The 20431-nt window shown below is 41.6% G+C and overlaps 1 protein-coding gene across 5 annotated transcripts in view; it reads right to left on the bottom strand.

The window, feature by feature from the left end:
* tab2 (TGF-beta activated kinase 1 (MAP3K7) binding protein 2) overlaps positions 1-18573 on the bottom strand; it is a 50083-nt gene extending 31510 nt beyond the window's left edge. For 3 of the 5 annotated variants that reach the window (XM_020636690.3, XM_065963406.1, XM_020636689.3), the window contains exon 1: positions 18250-18573. The gene's annotated coding sequence lies outside the window, so the exon portion shown is untranslated. The remainder of the gene's footprint in view (positions 1-18249) is intronic. The other 2 variants (XM_020636686.3, XM_020636688.3) reach the window with 1 other exon arrangement.
* Between the last annotated feature and the right edge of the window lie 1858 nt (positions 18574-20431).

Genomic DNA, 20431 nt, shown 5'->3' with positions numbered 1-20431 from the left:
GGTGTGTTTGTTGACTTTTGCAGAGGTCTTGGCAGGTAAGCCGTCTATCACTGGGAGGACTAACGCTGCCTTCATGTGTTTGTCTAAAGCTTCAATTACCTGCTGTAAAGTAGTCATTATAGAACCACTGTGTCCTGCTTCTGAGTCAGAGACACACCGAGGACGACAGGAGAATAAAGATCATTCTGCCGACAGACACTTGAAAGGTTCATCGTTCAGAGATGACTTCAATTCTGTTAACCACAAGAAGGCACAGTCATTAAACCTGAAAACTTCTATTAATTCATCCCTTATAATAAATAAAATAAACGCATTAATGAGTTTTTTATTGTGGAGGAAAGACTAAAAACGCTAAACAATACATTCAATGTTTTTAATCCTTGTCAAATATTTTCTGTTCTCGAATCAAATCAATTGTGACCTTTCTTCTTAATTCTTCAAAGTAAAGATGAGATGATACTTTTAATTCAGACGTTGCAGCAACACAAGACAAGTAGCAGAAGGTGGTACAAATAATTAAAATAGAATAGATTAGATAAATGCAATAACATAAGAGGCATACACTGGAATATAAAGGAGTGAAGTATACAGGACAGTTAAAAAAGTGAGTCGGAGATGCTGCAACAGGCTGCCGACTCTAAGCACCCGGATGTAGTAAGAGCAAGTAAACAAAAGCAATCGGAGTCGTGACATTCCCATCTGTCGGATCAAAGTAAAGCTAACTATCAGCTAGTTAGGGTTAGCAGCCATGTTGCTAACACAGCTGTTCTGTAAAAATGGAGAACAGCAGACAGACATGACAAACTGAGTTAAAGCCAAACTTTTCTGTTTTGTAAAGGAAGCAGTAGTTTAGAAACCTGCAACATTTGTCCAATATGGATGAAGACACTGTGTTTGCTATGTTTAACAGCTCTACTGTCGCTGATCAGTACCACCGCACTATATGAGCTCCTGAATGATACAAAGATATGCATCAGTTAAAGCCCCGTGTCCACCAAAGATTTAAATTAAAGATTTATTTTTGGGCATTTTGTGCAGGATAGTGGATAGAGTTGGAAATCAGGGAGAGAGAGGGGAATGACATGCGGGAAAGGAACCACAGGTGGGACGCGAATCTGGGCCGCCAGTTTGGAGGACTATAGCCTCCATACATCGGGCACGCACTCTAACAACTGCGCCACCAGCGCCTCCACCAAGGGTTTTTTAAGGGCAGAAAAGTGCTGGCACGTGTTCTCGAAAGTGCTTGAATGAGCGCAGTTTCTTGTTGGTGTCTTGCCCAAAGACACATCAGAAATGTGGCTGCAGGAGCTGGGGATCAAACCCTCGGCCCTCCAGTTAAGAGACGACCGACTCTACCCACTGAGTCATGACCCACACCGCTCGGTTGCTTTTTACTGCAAGTTTTATATCTGAGATCGTTTTATTCCCAATCAGACAAGGGCATAGAGGATTTGGTTACAAGAATATGGGGTATAGCTTAGACTCTGAAAAAAGCACAGGTTACGATGACACCGCCTTTCTGAAAAGTTGTAAAAATTTTCAACTTGAAGCGCTCGGAGAAGCCAAACAAAAAAGGCAGAGCGCCTGAGAAATTGACGCAGTGCCTTTTCTTGATGCGGCCCCCTGCTGCTGCAAACGCAGACTTAATCCATCATGTTTAGAAATTATTATTAATTATATTAAGTAACATGTTGAGCCCAAACAGGATCACTAAAGACTATCTTAAAGATGGTCTTATTGTTAAATCACATGTCGTGATACAGTTTTGATGTTTGCATAGAGATATCATGGTGATATTTTTCTTGCCATGTAACCACGCCCTACTTTAAAGAGACGCAGACGCTATATGTACGTCTCACAATCATGAGTAACATCTTCATGGTAGTCTGGAGGTTGACCGATACCTGGTGTGTCGTCTGGTGCTTTAACACCCCTCGTATGCCCCGTCCTTGAGATAACAACGATACAAACAAAACGCCATAAATACCAGACATAACTTCCATGTCAAGCCCATTACACAGCCCCACCTTCAAGAGGAAGTTACACACACATACACGCTGACACACACACACCTCGTTTCTCAGTGGCGCAACAATAGAGACATGCAAAGCATACCATCTCCATCAGTGATCCCTCCAGATATCTTCTGTAAAAAATGTTAAACTGCACAACGAAACATTTGTTAACCTGTGATGCATCATCAGAATAGTGACTCACATTCACTTCAGTAGTTCAGCAGTGAGCTGCGTAGCTTTCATACAGTCTGAGCTTGACAGAAAATAACAACAAACTAGAGTAGCAACAACAAAATAGTTTCATAATTTATCATTTTTAATGATTCTTCCATTTTTAACTCAAGGGGCTCCTGTTTATTAAAATATGCAGTTAGTATTTTCACTTGCAGAGTACTGTAAATTCAGAAATATAAGTTGCACAGGTATAAAGGATTGATTGACTGAGATTTAGAGATCTCCCAGAGAGAGAAAAGATTTAAACTGTCCTTCTAGGTGACCATTTCTAATGTGTTCAGCGAAGTCTTCAACTTGCAGTTTCTAAACAGAAGTCGCTCTTTTAGTCTGTTTTCTCTTTGTGGAGTTTGCACTCATACCATGTACAGTACGGTAGTTGAGCTCTCAGCCTGCGGGGAAAGTTGTGATGTACAGATCCTCCTCCCTCGAGTCGCGCTGCTGACCTCTCGTTGACTTTAACTCAGAACTCTTTCAATCAGTCCAGCGCTCCACAAGCTTAATCTACTGACTATACAGTACCAATGTTTGCTATAAATGGTTGTGACCTCATGATGAGAAAAGATGTTAAAAAGTGGCCCTCCAAGCCTGGTCTATGTCGCTATGTATCCAGCACAGCTTGCAATAGGTCGCCACAGGAATGAGTTCTAAAACCCGGAAGCAAGTTAGCATTTGAGCGCCATGGCGTCTAACGTCTAAAAGTCAACGGGGATTTTGATCGAAAATCCAATGAAAAAATCCCATAGGTGAATTCTCAATAGACCCCATGGCGATGCGACTTCCTGGTTGGTCTACAAAAACACGTTATAAGGTTTGTTCTCTATACACAATGAATGGGGATGAGTTTTTAATCGCTTCAGATCGCGTGCAGGGGTTGATGCTTTCGGCTGCACTCTTTGTAATGGTAATTTTAGTATGTTATATTGGTGACACCAGCTTATAAGACGCAGCCAACATTTTTGATGTTGCGTCTTAAACACTGGATTTCACTGTAATATTCATGAAAGTTGAAACCGATCTATTTTGATGAGTCATATTTAAAGTGGTTTCAAAGCTAAAACAAGAAACTAAACTTCAATTTTCCAGGTCTCATATTTACAGAATGTCTCCTTACCTTCTTCTATTAAAGTTAATTAGATATTATTTTGTTTAATTAGGATATCATGATTGACATAAATCACTGTCCTGTAGAGCAATTCACCAATAAACACATAAAGTCATTTTATAATTTCTCATTTATGAAGAAATTGTTGGATATTGATAATTGTTTCATAACTCATTTTATAATTACAGTATCAAACCTTTATTAATGTTTCAAACCATCTTCTTCTTCTCAACACATTTCTACTGTAGCTGCGCTGGTCAAAGCATTTCCTGTCCTCTTCCTCTAAACTGGCGACCTACTGGCCCTACCGTAGGTTTAGCTTGGGTGGCGGTGCCGTCTCTCAACACTCACTGCGAGGCAAATTGAACACAATGAGACTGCTTTGCACTCAGGCGCTCAGCGATGACATGCCAAGTATGCACTGGCCAAATCTTCACCCTTTATTGCCTTACGAAATGCACTTACTGTATGTCATCATGCTCTTTGAGGCAGAGGGGGAGAGAGAGAGAGAGAGAGAGAGAGAGAGACATTAGCAGCACTTCTTTGGTCAGCTCATTCCTTTAGCTCGCTCCACTATCCGTGCTGTTATCAGTTCCTTAAACACAGAAAGAAGGCCTCCGTTAGGCCTTTTACCCACACCTCTAACAGATCCTGACTAAAGGTGCTGTATCAGACTGCCATCACTAAAAGAGGACATCAGGGCTGCACACACAGACACCACAGATGTACATATGGTGGAAAAACATGTACTAACAGGGCGCTGTATAGCCACGCAGAGTTGCGCACCCCATGAACAGTGGCTATGGTCCTCGTCGTAGCAGCCTTGGGTTCGAATCCGACCTCCTCGTCCCTTTGCTGCATGTCATCCCCCCACTCTCTCTCCTCCCAACATAAAGGCTAAATGGCCCAAAAGTATGGCTTTAAAACAATTACAATATATTTATTTGTCTTATACATGCCATGAAATAGTAAAATAATTCTTGTTTAATAGTTGGCACCATCAGATAAGTGGTGGTGGTGGTGGGGGTGGGGTGGGTCTAGAAGCCCACTTCTTCCAACCATGCCAAGGCCAAAGAAGTTTACAGTACTGAGCACACAGATGATGTAAAAGAAAAACACTGCTGCATCTTTGAATGTCTCATTTCACTTTAACAAACTCTCAAAGTAATATCCACCTGATGACATCACACACTGACCTATGACATCACACACTGACCTTTGTTACCGTTCTTTGAGCTGTTTGTCGTCAGTTTGGGATCCCTAACCACTTCCTGTTTCTGCGCCAGGTCCTAACCTTCACTCTACCAGAAGGGTCTTACTTTATTTCAAAATAAAAGCAGACAGCAAGTTAAGTACTCTCAGCGTAAGACAGTCCAGAACTTCACAATAAAAGCACAACCATGTTAATTTTTAAAAACAACGTAAAGAAATTTCAATAATTAACTACTGAAATTTTGTGATTATTGATTATAATCATTTGACATCCCTAAACTGTATATAACTTTGGACTAAACCTTCATCACAGTACTGTTAGAAAGTATGGCCTTGTAGCCAGCTCAGTTATATGCTTTAATTAAACTAAATATATTAATAAGGAGAAGTGGTAATCGATGGGTCCATGCTTCAGTGAACTGCTGGACCTCCGGGTGCTTGGCCAGGGGAGAGAAAACTCCCAGTCGGAAATGCTTCCCGCAGCTGTTAGGAGTATCATTCCCCACCTTGAGGCCAACCAAAAGACAAATAGCAGCCAAGTCATGTGACCACTCTGCTGCTGCTGCTGCTGCTGAGATGCCATTCAGTCTTATTCAAGCTCACTGAAAACATTCAATTCATACTTGTCAGTGAGCAGACCCGTTTCACCAACATCAAGGGAACTTAGCTGCATTACAGTAACGGGGTTTGCAATGACTGGAGATGTAGATGAAAACTGTGTCAGACCATATCACTGTCAGGGGTCATGTTATAAAAGATATACTGTCATTTTCTGCAACAGTGTGAAAGAGTATGTGGCACGCTTTCCTGCACACAAGGGAAAAAAAGGAATTTAAAGCACTCGTTGCAGGTAAAGAATAATGCAGACTTAATGGGTAGTCAAGAGGGATGAGGAAGTTTAAATCAAGATGGTTAGTTGACTGAGGGCTCAGCGTACCTTAATGGGATTGATTGTTTATGGAAACGCTTTAAAATTGCACAGGGTTCTATCGAAAGCCCCCCTGTGCAGCAAAAGGGGAATCCAGCCATTATCTATACAGCTTTTCCTCGGGGTTGCAGGGGACTGGAGCCGATCCTAGCTGTCTTTGAGCGAGAGGCGGGGTTACACGCTGGACTGATTGACAGCCAATCACAGGGCTGACATACAGAGACTGACAACCAGCCACACTCACATTCACAACTACGGGCAATTTAGAGTCACCAGGTAACCTAACGAGGGGGCATTCATATTTAATTGTATATACTTTATTAATCCCTGTGGGGAAATTCTGGTGTAAACTCTGTTAATAAGAGACATCATGCTCACACACATAGGGACATAATACATACATGCATCATCAAGACCTGTGGACATGCATTATCGGAGAGATGTCAGAGTGAGGGGCTGCTACACAGGGAGGGTGCCAGGGGTGTTGGGTTGGTCGGTGACTTGCTCAATGGCACATCGGCAGTACTCGGAAAGTGACCTAGCACCTATCCGGCCTCTTATTGATGTGGGCATGACTCAGCAACCAGACCGACTTCCATACTTCAGTCCTCACCGGGAGCTGAACCGGCAGCAATTCACTTCCCACTTCCCAAAGTCCCTACAGGCTGAGCTACTTTAGGATAGGAGCTCTTCGTCTATCGAGTTATGCTTTCTCTAAAATCATAAGCAAAGGTTTGATTAGAGTATCAAAACATGCTTTCCGTTTCCTTGAATGTAGCGAGTAGTGGTATTTGAAGGGATTCTGTACTGTGAGCATTATATAATAGAGGATAATTGTCCATTTTGTACACAGTTACAGTTGGCGTAAATTTAAAATGTCTTTCCCATCTTGGCTGTGCACGAGTATGGTTTGCAAATAAGAATTGTAAATAAACTTCTTACTAATTAAAGGCCCGTCTCGTATTGACGCCTGTCCCAAATAAAGGCAGGGTCATTTCATAGGCTGAATGAAAAAGCACAGGCTATTAATAGAAGTTTTACTGTATATGTACTGTATATGAATCAGTCTCTGTAAGTGTTCTGCAGTATTAAGGAAGTTACATGTATCGCGTATTATAGGATACTCTGAGATGCAGGATTGGCAAGTTTGATGCGTGTACGGCTCAATTTATTTTCCCATCAGCCTAACCCATCTGATGAGGTGCAGGGTGTGCAGGCGCTAATCAGTTGTGGTGGTGCTTACAAATCAAGGGTGGGACAACACAGCGCTGGTTCTGCTTAGACTGGCAACAACAGGTGTGCCTTGGAGGTTGCCAGTGCCAGTCTGGCCTGCCGCCATACCCACACACACACACACTCACACACACACTCACACCAGAACTCAAGGCAGCACATTCCTCTAAGGAATACCACAGCTGAGTGGTTCTGTTGTGACATCTCTAACCAGGAGAGGAGGCAGGCCAGTGGGTTTGAGGGGCCAAAGGGCACCAGGGAAGGGAGGGGAGGGAGGAGGATGCAGGGGTTAGTTCAGAGGGTGAAGGGAGGGGGGGCAGGGCTGGACTTAAGTAACCCAGGGATATAACTGTACTGAGGGCTCCATTTCCCTTCTTTAAACTGACGGGGAGATCAGGTGTCACTATAGAGATTCAAAATCAGAAAATCATCACAATGAACTTCAGATCTGGAGCATTTAATTCAAATATATTACACAATAATTTTGTTTACACACTGTTGACTGAAGTCTAATTTGTGGCAAGATTTTCTGCTCCAATTTCAGAAGGACTGCTCCTGAAATTCTCCTGGTTGTTCACACGTGCACCTCACAGTGGGAGGCTATGCCTTTCAAACATGAGTGGGGACAGGGGGTCTCCTGAGGCAAGACGTGACAAGAAAAGAACAATGCGAAAGTGGCAATATTAGTCCAATGCTACATATAGTTCAACAGAATCACAGTAAGAGCGAAAGAGTGGAGAAGAACATAATGGAGAACAGAAAACATAATGCAGCAGTTTAAATACATGCACGGAGATCGCAGCGGTGACGTGCAGACAGGCTATGCACCGTGCACCGAATACAGGGAATAAAGGTCACCACCCCCTCCCACTCGCTCGAGGTGAATTATTACGATTATGTCCTGCTTGCTGCGTTCTCACATCAGCTCACTCGGACTTCATGCTTAGAAAAGACTAGGGGTCTGGAAGGAGAAACTGCAGATAAAGTCAGAGTGATAAATTCTGCTGTTTGCGTTCACACTTGCAGCTCCTCCTGCAAATATCAGCAAGTGTTAAGACCCTTTAAGACTGAAAACCAGGAAACTATCTGAAACCTCTCAAACAAAGGGAGACTTTGTCTAGATGTGAGGAGTCCTAAGCAGATTCTTTTTAAACAAGGCTTTAGCTAACATGCTCCTCTCTTATACAGTAGAGAGAATATCAAATATTGTCCTTGCACTCTGCAGGATGCAAGGGTAAAGGATCCACAAGCGTAACTTGAGTGTTTGTTTGCAGTGCTGTTGTGCAATCTCCAGAGCAGGGGGGAAAAAAGATTCCTTTAAAGTGTGAGGGGAAGTTTGTTTTCTTCAACCCCCAGCTCAGGTGCTTACATCCGAGATGTGAAAAGGTTGCAAAACATGGGCAGATGTAGGGTCTAAATTAAAAGACCACTACTGCTGCAAGAATTTCATGGAGACCCACACTAACAGTTGCCCTTGGCAAAGCTACACTGAACCACAACAAACAAAAGCTTTTCAGCTGGGTGGACTTGATGGTCCACCACGCCCTGACAATATGTTTTCAGAGTGAGACAGCAAGGGAGTAAGGGGAGCCCGAGGCCTATGCTGTTATTGATAGGACACTGGATCAAAGCCCTTTTCCCATCGTTACGGGGTACAAAAAAACCTAAGGGAGATGTAAGGGTGTCAGCAGACTGTGGGAGAAATGATGAAGGACAGACTGGTCTCTGTCATTTTAAAAACAGAGCAGAATAAGGCAAGCGTTCTGTGCTGCGTCTGCGAGGAAAAGTTGGAGGGAGTCAGAGAGGACGTGAGGCCAGATCCTGCCCACAGGATAAGCAGGGGAGTGATAAGACAGCAGACTGCAAAATCCATCCTGCAAAAAACAAGCAGCAGGGAGGTCAGCTTGCAATCTGCTTACTCACACTACATGAGACCCTTGGATGCACTTTGGATTATTATTTTAAACCCTTATTTACTGTACTCTCCTGAAGACACTTGCTAAAAAATGAGGAAGTGGAATCTTATCGGGTAGCCCCTTAAAAAGTGATAATTCAAATCAAATCAAGTTTTTCAAATTGCTGCAATGCCAGAGCAGCAGCGTGACAGGCTTAAAACTGAAATGACGCTTCAACAACTTTCATGAGGTTTAATCAGGAAATGAATTATCCACACATCTACCCATCTCCAAAACAAACATACTAGGTAATTTAAAAAGAAAAACAATGATTAAAGTTTCAGGATGAAAATTCAGATTTTAAAAAAGGAGCAATATGTAACTTTGACACCTAGTGTTTAAAATGGGCACTGCAGTCAAAATTCAAAACACTGGCTAGAGCTGTCTCCCCCCCTCCTCTCTAGAGTCGATGCTCACACAGGTCACCATGTGGTGGACACTGAAGCTTCACTGCCAGCTCTGCATGGGTCTGTAAACCTTTCTGCGTTATAACCTCTCTCCATTTTTCAAAAGCATCTCTGATATTGATCATAATAATAACTGCTCTCATATCTGGCAAACTGAGGGGCGTCCAAAACGGCCGTGTGGGGGTGCCTTAAAAGCGCCTACCTTCTCTGGTCCAAACAAATCCAGAGCATTCAGGAGCAGAATCTAAAGTTAGAAGGAGGACATACTGGCTGCTGCATTGTTGTCAGAGAAGCCAGCACTTCAACATAGATTAGATAGACTTTATTTGGCATGGACATCACAGATGCATTGGACAAACCAGATGCAATTATTTAAGTGTATTAGCATACATGCTAGTTCTCAACACCTATCCACAGGAGGCCTTTGAAAGAAAACCATTATGTATAGGAAGAAAATAAATAAGAAAGATAAAGAGAAAACAATAAAGAGAAAATGAGTAAAATAATAAAATGTGCAATATTACAGTGATGAAAAAGCAGTAATATATTCAGAGTCAAATATACACATGAACTTTAGAGTAGCATGTTTCCATGATACTGTAAGGCCATTTCATATTTTTATTCACTACATATCTTACTGATTGCTCCTTTAAGTTTATTCAAACTGTTAGATTATTCTGATGACCTTATTTCTAGAGTAGAGCTAGGGCTATACTTTATTGGATCTCATAGTTAACTTTTGTTCCTGAAAACTTCACTGTTTTATTAGTATTCTTAAAAAATGGGGGTCAAAGGGGAGTCCAGTCCAATCATTATCCATCTCTGCCATGAAGTGACCTGCATTTACTCGCCACGCGTTTTATGCTGCTAAAATGACCTCTGCAGCTTTAGGAAACATAAGTGGAGGAGGAAATGTAAAAGAGCAAACTGTAGTGTTTCTCAGAGCAATGCACTATGAGAGGAAGTGTTTGTCACACACACACACACACACACACACACATCCTGCTGCGGAGGCAACGTCTGCACAACTCCGAGGAGCTCCGAGGTCAAAGATAACTCATGAGCCATCTTCCTGTGTGCTATCACTCAGTGTTACTTTGAAAAAAAGTGGACCAAGTAGGATCAGCAATGTCAAGTTGAGCTGAGTGTAACGCAAGTAAGGTATCGAGACTATCTGAGTTAAAGGGAAAACTTGTAAATGTGCCCAATATTTAATGGCTTGTTTTTGGTAAAACACAGCTAGAGAGACTGGTGAACGTGAGACTGCTTTAAAAGGAGACACTGCTGGCAGCTCGTCCTTCAAGTGATAGATCATCTTGGAGTCAGCATTCATCTTTATTAATCATTGTAAACAAAGAGACACAGTGATGTGCACACACACTGGAGCCAAACACAAATGTATGCCTCCAAAAAGATAGAGCCCCTCTTTAATCTGTTCTGCTTTACACATAAATCGACGACACATACAAAAAAATAAACAGTTCTTTTAAAGTTCTGAGAGGGCTTAAGATTGTCTTTAAAAATTAAATAAAACCGCAGGCACATCTGAAACGCTGAGTACTGGGTACTGGACAAAACAATCCCTCATCTTGGTTTATTTCAGCTGCTGTCTAGTTAAGGCCCGTCCCTCCCACTTGAGTTATTCATTTCTGTCAGGAACTAAAGACAATTTAAACCAAAATCCTAAAAAAAAGTGTATCTGGAGGAAATTACCAACCCTGCCTTTAATGTTGCACAGTCGATGAGTGTCTGAACATATTTACATGCCCATATTCAATGTTTGTAATGATGCCACCTACAGGTAAGAGACTGTAAAACCTCATGTAACATGTCCTCTAACATCTTGTTGTGTTCAAAGCACGACAGTTTACACCAGTTTTGACCGCTCTATGCTCTATGATATTTCGTGGTAAAGAAATTCTCTATAGATTCATAGCGTTCATCAGTATTCTCTACTAAACCCCACGAAAACTACATCTGTAAACTCTCCGACAAACAGCCAATCACAATGTGCAACATCATCATACAAACGTACAGTCAATCATATTGTGTAACGTCACTAGTGACCACCTGAGTACCTAAACCTGGTTGGGCATGTCCTACTACAATCTTGCTCCATGCTTTGCTCTGATACCTGACATCAGGTGGTTTCCTGCACTCACACTGCTCCAGGAATAACCAGGCCTGAGCACGGTTAGTACATAATGTGTAATACAACATATGAATGACTTCATGTAATTATGGAGCGTGCTTAGTTTACAAGACAGGCCGACTCGAAAATAAAAAGGTGAAGCTCGAACGAGTCTGCGTCCGCACATCAGAGAACAATACAGAGAACATGAAAGCTACTTTCCTGACTTTGTGGCTTATTTTGAGTCATTTTAATCAGATACAGACAGAACACTCCAGGATTTCTCCTGAATGAAGGCTGTCCACGTTGTGCTCGTGCATGAACTGTACCATGCCGAAGCACACCTCCTCAAAGCGTGCCAGGGCCAAGGAAGTGTACCGTGCTTGAGCATGGATGGAGCACTCACACTAGTCAAACGAACTGGACTTTGAGGGTGAAGCGTGCTTAGGCCTGGTATGGATTGCCTAGTGTGAGTGCGCCCTAAAAAAACATTGCAATGGTTTAGTATAGACATACGTATAACATAGTGACAATATAAGTATGTATTTCAATATGGATCATCAGAATAGATCTCTGTGGTTACTTCTATTTTAAAGATATTACATACTGAACAGTAATTCCAACTTTTAAAAAATGGCAACACTGAACTAAAGAATAACTAAAGAATAAAAGGGAACAAATATCTCTGTGAAATAATGTGATTTTCTAACTGCTTTTAATTTGTTAAACTTTGTGAGAACGTAAATCACGCCAAAAACCAGAGTCCAACAACAGGAAGCAGGAGTGTTCTGCGGGCTCGACTGATTGCATGCTCATGTGACGCTGTTGTGACATTTTCTTGTCATCAAGAATAAAGGGCGACTTAATCCTGCTGCTCTGCCGCTTCTATTGACCAATAACTCATAAAACGCCAAACAAGGGTGGAAATGAAAGCTTCAAGCACAACAGCGATCCCACTAACAAAGCTGAAGTGTCTCAAGAGCTGCACCGCTGTCTTTCCAAACATGCCTGTTTAACACACCAGCGGTTCTGGTTCCAATTAGTTTAAATGCTACATCCAAAGGGAGTCGGCGGAGGAGCTCCTCTATATTCCTTTAATTGATGGTTGCTCTACTATCCTATTTCATGGCCAACTCTCTGCAAAGGAAACTTGAAAAACACTTCATTAGCATGAAAAGCTGCTCTTTAATTATTCCACCACGCTCGAGTCTGATTTACTAGTGCTATTACATGGCATGTCTTTTTTTTTTCTAGTTCATTTATTTAGCTGAACAATCCAGCAGTCTGTAAACTGTGGGGATATTAAGGCTGATAAATAGAGAAATAAACTAATCCAGTCAGAAGTTATTTACTTGGACACACCAGTTGCATCATGGGAACCTTTAAGTATTCTTTGATCTTCTGCTTTTCTTGCATTAATCCCTGAAACTACAAACACCAAAAGGTTTTAAAAGTGAACAGTTATTTTACAAACACTAGATTTCTTTAAAACAAAGACCAGAATTCAAGTGACATTTGTAGAGCTGTCACACTTTGCAGAAAACTCCTGAGAAACTCCTGATATTTGCAGGAGGAGCTGTATGTGTGAACGCAAACAGCTGAGTTTTTCACCTGGACTTCACCCGGAGTTTCTCCTGCCAGACTCCTAGTATTTTTTTCTGTAGAAAGTCCGAGTGAGCTGATGTGAGAACACAGCAGGATATAATCAAGAGAATTTACCTCAAGCTAGTGGGAGGGGGGAGTGATGTCTACCGGTATATCTTACAACAGGTGCACGACCATAGACTGTCTGCACAAGACCGCTACGATCTGCAGCTTCTTAAATTGCTGCATTATGTTTTCAGTTTGCCGGTATTTATTTCTCCACTCTGTTGTTGATATTGTGATTCTGTTGCGCTACACGTAGCATTGAAATTAATGCAAATATTCTATTTAGCGCCATATAGCGGACTCTGTTGCTTCATCCGCTACTTCTGCATCTTTATTTTTACGTCACGTCTTACCTGAGCACCAATGACAACCATGTAGCAACAAAAGAGCTAAATGTTGTTCAGAATAGTCGATCTAGATTGAACCAGATTAAAGACAGTTAACACTTGACTTGCATATCGGTTGCTTAAAGAAAATTATAAAGTCATCATTTGTAAAAGCTGTGGTGGGTTTTCAGCTCGTTTTGGAGTTCCACTGCCTCCAACTGCCCAAAAGAAGCAGCTTTAACATTTCAAAACAAAACCTGAGTACTACAAATGATGAGAACTCAAATGATCTTGATTATCATGTTAGTGGTTAGTTTCTTAACTCGCTTCATAATGGGCAAAAGTTAAGTAAAGCAGTTAGCAGGCAACAGCTACAGGTGTGGTGGACTATGCAGTGTCAGCCTCCATGCATGCAATTTAACCCTTGAACTGGAGGGGCTCATGAGCAGCATGTGTAATGGAGGACTCCATTTAAAGTGTAGAAGTCAGGAGAACTAAACAGGGGGAGGGGGCTCCAATAAGAGCCTCTCTTCCTGACAGCCACACACTGAGAGTGGGGGAGGGTTAAAAACACCAAACCCTCTTCCTTAACTCTGCAGCAATGGGCATAATATGATGGATTCTTCCCGTTCTACCAACGTCTTGCTTTTCCACTGAAGCAAGCTATCTAACAAGATAGCAGGTGGACAGGTCGCTTAGCAGAAAACCAAGTATCAGGTTTTATAGTAATTCAGAATCTGCAGCCGCTTAAAGAAAACCTGTTTTGACAAACAGAGAAGGAGAAAGGTAAGGCAATATCACTGCTCGGGTTGAAATGACTCTGCAAACAAGCGCTTGTACTGCATCCAAACACACTCGTATGCAGCAATTATCCTTCCTCTTGTGAAAAAAAAAAAAAAAAAAAAACTACACACCCCCACCCCTTTGCTTAGACTGGTGAAATGATAAATAAGGAAACAGGTTCTTCAGGAAAGCAGATTTAAAGTATCAGCGCACAGCAACACACCACAAAGTCAGCTTGTTGTAGAAGTTTTTTAAACTACAGTGTTTTTATTTATTGTACAAAAACACAAACAAAAGTGAGCCAGATTCTTCGCCTTTTTATGAACAAGCATCAACTTGTGATCTGCAATCTTTTTGGTCCCTTTGTTTTGTTGATTTAGACATTTAGCTTTTGGCAAATGACACCCAAACACAGCAATTAGCAGCCCTCTGTTAGGTACACCAAAATCCTGATTATCACACGGGCACTCAGCAGTCGTTGCTGTGTCTCCTCTGAAGAGTGGCAAATCAGCAAGGCCTCCTAGCAACATATTTGCCCAGCTACAGGCACACATGGTTTCAGTTAGGGGTCTGCACCTATAAACAGTTGGCCATGGCAGCTTATTGGTCAGGAAGTGCAATGTTGACTGCAAGTCAAGACAGGCACAAGCTGCTAATGAATGATATACACTCTTACAGTGGAGCTTTGACAACGCAGTTTAGATCAGAAGTGTTTAGAGGCAGCCTCAGAAGTGATTCTGACCTCTTTTGAAGTTGTGAATAAACTCAAGGTTTCTAGTCCTACACAGACGGCTGTTATTTATGTATCTGTGATGTTTCTCCTTCAATCTGATTGTCACAGAGGCGTAATGGGGGGATGAAGTGATCCACCTCTGTGCCGTCTTCAGACGTAGTAACAGAGGTGTAACATAAGAGAGACGATATCAGTGGAGCTAGCAGGGGACTGAAGCGCTGTGTGTGTGTGTGTGTGTGTGTGTGTGTGTGTGTGTGCACGTCTTACTGAGTGTGTATGAGGAGCTCCTGCTGTGCTGTATTTCCACAACGGTAAAACGCACTGTGGATTAACAGACTGGGAAAATAATATTACGCATTTTCCAAATCAATATGAATGTGCAAAGACATGATGGTGGCGGTTACAGCACTTTTGCGAAAAAAAAAGCAGTCTGAAAAAGGGGGAGGGGTTGGTGATGTGTAATGTGCATGACCATAGACTTTCTGCCGTGACTGTTACGATCTCTGTGCAATAAAACAGCTGCATTATGTTTTCTGTTCTCCAGTATGTCATTCTCCACTCTTTTGTTGATATTGTGAACTACATGTAGCATTGATATAAAGACAAATATAGTGATTTTAGCGTCATATAGCGGACTCTACTGCTTCATCTGTATCGTTCTTTTTGCGTCATGTCTTGTCTCAGGACCCCATCACCAATCCCGTCTGACAGTGATAGATTTCTCTTGTGAGGTGCATGTGTGAACAACCTTCACAAAGGACGATTGTCTTCCTGAGATTCTCTGGACAGGAGAGGAGGGTTTTGGGGAGGAGGGGACCTCTTGGTAGATTCTGCTTTATGTAAAAACTTCATTAGTCATATATGACAAAGGGTCATTTTAAACTGGTTTGTAAAGTTCATCACCAACAAAGCTGCAGTTCATGCATTTTTATATGTGCAACAATGCCTCCTATTTAAGAATATATGCAGAGATATGTCAGAATCATCTCAGGGTCTTCTTGACTTTCGACTGGGATTATAGACTTTATAAAAACTATCCCACGACCAATATGAGATTTTTTGGGCTGATAGTGATACCAATATTAAGGAGAGAAAAAAAATGTGGATAACGATATGTCAGCAAATATCTTTCTTAGATCTGTCTTCGATCTTTAGAGATCGATGGACATACAGTAGATATAGTACGCACACATTTCTTGTCTTGATCTCTCAAACGCAGTCATCAAATGAAAAGATTTACACATTATTATTATTGATTATTCTGTTGAACAAAAGCCTATATTACAACAGTGCACTGAAACACTAGATTTTAATAATATATTAAAAATTATAAATAAAAACTATATAAAAATAAATAAGAAACTTACACTGAATAAACCTGGTTATATCAGAGTTAAAATAAGCCGATATCGATAGTCACGTGATTTGCTAATAATGGCTGGCTGATTTATCGGTCGAGCTCTTCTACAAAACAGTAGATTTCTATTTGAGTTTTCTTACAACAACAACAGGGTGATATTCTCTATCTTTGTGTCAAAAAGTAGTGCTATAGGTGCCCGTAGTCAAGTGATTAGTGCATTCATTCCACGTACAGAGGCTGTAGTCCTCCAAGCGGACATCCCGGGTTAAAATCCGACATGTGGCTCCTTTCCTGCATGTCATTCCCCTCTCTCTCTGATTTCTGACTCTATCCACTGTCCTATCTCTAAATTAAAAGGCACAAAAAGCCCCCCAAAAAATAGAATAGTTTTCGGTCAGTTTCATTAACTGCTACTAGTTTAAACGTCCCACAGCCTACATTTTGTTTCATTTCACTGGTGGCTGGTATAAATATAAAGCCTTTGCCTAAGAGATACAACATAGAGAAACATTTTCTCAACACACCCAAAGTGGTTTCCTTTTAGGATGCATTGGTTAAAATTCAGTATCGACCGATAGTGACCCTGTTGACAGATGTTGGCACATCGGCAAATAATGTGAAATGAAGCGATGTCAGTACCATTTGTTTATTTGTTGTGCCGAATCAATTTTATGCTGACATCAAGTTCACCAAACTACTGATTTAGAGACAAGGTTTTTTTATTGGGCAGATGAGGCTACCTGTTGAACAAACTCTGACTTCTTTGTCAAAAATGAGAGAAAATGTCAGCATTGTGAGAATCTTAGACAAAAAGAAGTCATGAAACAAACATCGGTATCATAATCAGCTACATCGTCCCAATCAGTGCATCTCTAGTTACCCTGTTTGACCACCAATATTGCTCAAACACAACCATGAAATTGAAGAGGCATAATGACCACACGCCTTGCAAATGAGAAATCATAATATATGTCATCAAAATATTCATATTCAAGTTAGATTTGGCTTCAATATTTGGGATACAATTTGACCGGCAGGAAGGAGAAACACATGAAAGATATCACGTCAAATAATTTCACTTTAAAACAACATTCATGGTCACTTATTTTTCCAAATGCCTAACTTGAAAAATATAGGTCAAACGTTGTCAACTGAGCTTTTCAGCCTTTCCTAGTGTCTTTAACAGAATAAATAAATCACCTCAAAATCGAGGCTAGGTTATCTCATGATAAACATCTTAATTACACTAAGAGCATAAACAACAACAACAACAACAACAAGGACTACAGGGCTGTCATTTGGGTTGGCAAAGACTGAGATCCATTACAAACAGGGAACAACTGACCCACGTCTTTTAGTGATCAAGCATGAATCACTCTTTTATTTTCTTCAAACAGAAGGTTGTATGTGTTGTGTGTCATCTCAAGAGTAACCTGGCTCCACTTGTGAAACACTTAAATCATCTCTGTAAGAAAGTATATACATTGAAAGAGTTCATTTTAATCGTGTTGCTATGGAAATCATTTTAATCGTGTTGCTATGGAAATCATTTTAATCGTGTTGCTATGGAAATCTCTGGACAAGGCGTTAATTTGTACTACAGGTGTAGCTTCACCCAATTTACCAACCTGCTGCGTTTACTTATAAGTCTCACTAAAAAAGGTGAATGTGGCAGTAACGTGTTGAACATTTAATTGATGTGTAAAGGACTTATTTTGAGTGTTTTTACAGACTAAATACTTGGTGTGTGATTTAACATTTCCATCCAGCGGCTGCTCCTGCGTCGTTTCAAAGCAGAGCTCAATGGAAAAAGTAGCTACAAAACATGTAGCGTCAGCCATTGTTATGCTCAGATAAAAACAAAAGTAAGATATATGTGCAGGTGTTGAGATAAAGCAGCCTCTGGGGAGAGGTTGAAGCGTATATTTTAAAGTTTCGACACTGATTTAGTCACTCGGCCGAGACGCTAACAGCCTCCAGACAGAAGCTAGCTTAGCTTAGCATAGACAAAAACTTTTTCCACATCTGAAAAGTTTTGTGTCTCCGTTTTCTTTTTAAACACAATGAGGACGTTTTTAAAAACAGTGAGATAATCTCCATTTTGAGTCCACAGAAACGAGTTTAAACCTGTTTTCTTCCGGCTGTTGCTAACTGGGTAAAGTTAACTTAACGCATCTTACCTTTCTGTCTCCGCCGCCGCCGCCGCTCCCCGGGCCGCCTAACAACACCCGAGACCGCCGCCGGACCTCCAGAGGGCCGCGGAGCTCGGAAAGTAGAAGCCGAGAGGGGTCCAGCTACTATCAGGGAGACGGAGAGCCAAGTGAACCGAGGCCCTGGGCCTTGTGTGGAGGGATACCGAGCCTCAGCAGAGACTCGGGAATACCTTTTTGACAGCTCCTCTTCTTCAGCCCCCCCTCCCCTCGACAGCCCTTCACTTTTCTCTTTTTCCTCACTTCCAGCAGATACGAATCAAAATACTGTCACAGAATATGGCGGCTGCATAAGCATGCTACTATCGCGAGAGGAAGAGTCGCTTTTCTTTTTTTAAAAAGTTTGACAAAGTTGTACTTGAGGGGGGTGGAGAGGGAGGGGAAAGTTGTGATTGCAAAATGGACCGAGCAGGCTGCTCCTGTAGCAGAAGACGAGGATGCAAACAAACAGCAGATTCATCATCATAATACATTTGTAATGAACGCATCGTTCGTCATTCTTCTCCACGGAGCCCCTGCAGTCCCAAAAATACTTTTTCTGCAAACATAATTCGGCTTATCTTGTGCGCACACAATATATTTTATTGCCACAAGTTATCTTGTGTGCGAAGAGGTCACAGTGGGTTCCAAAGTGGAGGTCAGGAATTTTGTTCGTTGACATTGTCTGTTCTACTCTGTTCACAGTACAGTATGCTTTGTCATGTACGGGTAGAGTTTGTCATCTCTCAACTGGAAGGTCTATGTTCCGTTCCCAAACTCCTGCAGCCACACAGCCACACAGCAGCCTCTGTTAACAATGTATGAATGTGTATAAATGTGGTTAGTAACTTCTGATGGACTCTTTACTCAGCAGTCTCTACCATCAGTGTGTGAATGTGTTGGTGTGACCTGCAGTGTAAAAGAGCTTCAAGGAGTCAGAAGACAGGAAAGGGGATACAAGCTAAAGTCCATTTACCATATATGTATGTACTTTTTTTATTCCATGTTGGTATACTGGTAAATTGCTCCTTTTTAAAAAAAGAAGTGGAGCTGGCTGGGAAGTAAAATGGAGATTTTAGTCTGTATCCCAGTGTCACAGCGTTATTCAGAACGAACACAACACAACGCAGAAGCCCACAGGTTACACTTTAACAGGACCAGGATCCGTGTTTGTACCGCTAATACTACTGTCAGTAAAACCAAAACTGTTGTCCTTTCTCTGACTCTGTCAATTTAAAAAAAAGTATATTACATTGAAATAAAACATGTTATTTTTATTAAAGCTAAAATGAGCCATGCACCATGAGTGAAACATCTGCTGAACTTTCACACAACATGAACTATATTGTGTTGTTTATAAGTGGGTCTCTCCACGTGGGTTAGTTGCTGAAGCGACAGAATTCATTTCCTCAGGATGTTGGATTTTATTGGCGTCTTGGTTCCAAGTGAGCAATTTTGATGGCACATCATCATAACGCTGCTTCAAAGGTTTTTTTTCTGTCCACAAAGAAAGCATTACATCCTCCAGGAAGAACAGTCCAGCCTGCACTTGTTATGTTTGACTGCACACAATAATTTAAATAAGATCCCTGTTGAATGCATTCATGGACAACACAAGCAGGTGTCGCTTTTTATGTGTCTTTCATGACAAACTTGATGTGCATACTGGCTGCTTGTTGCTGCGTTTTGCTACATTGACAGACACACACACACACACACACACACACACACACACACACACACACACACACACCACAGTGTGAGTGAGAAAACAGACTCTTGTGGGAACGTCATGAATAAGGACAGTGCATTTGTTCTTCAGAGAAGTGGATGGAAACATATGGCGTCTCGTGTGTCGGCGTTATGCAGTGACTCACACACACACACACAGAGACAGACACACACACACACACACACACAGAGACAGACAGACACACACACACAAACACACACACAAATCATGGCCCCTGCTATCTCGCGCAGACCGTGACCCCTTGACTCTGGGTTTGAATCCCGGGGAGCTAAAATCCCCTTCAGTGCGAGTGGCAAACAGACAGCACAGTGCAGCTTCTCATCCTTGAAGAGCGGAGTATTCATTACTTTACACAATGCCTTATACACTTGGGGATGTGCTGGTGGTGTGTAAGTGTGTGTGTGTGAGGAGGGGAGGTGG

Source organism: Labrus bergylta, chromosome 15 (assembly GCF_963930695.1).
Source record: "Labrus bergylta chromosome 15, fLabBer1.1, whole genome shotgun sequence".
NCBI lineage: Eukaryota > Metazoa > Chordata > Actinopteri > Labriformes > Labridae > Labrus > Labrus bergylta.
The sequence above is the reverse complement of the archived record's forward strand: the minus strand, read 5'-3'. Positions and strand labels throughout refer to the sequence as shown.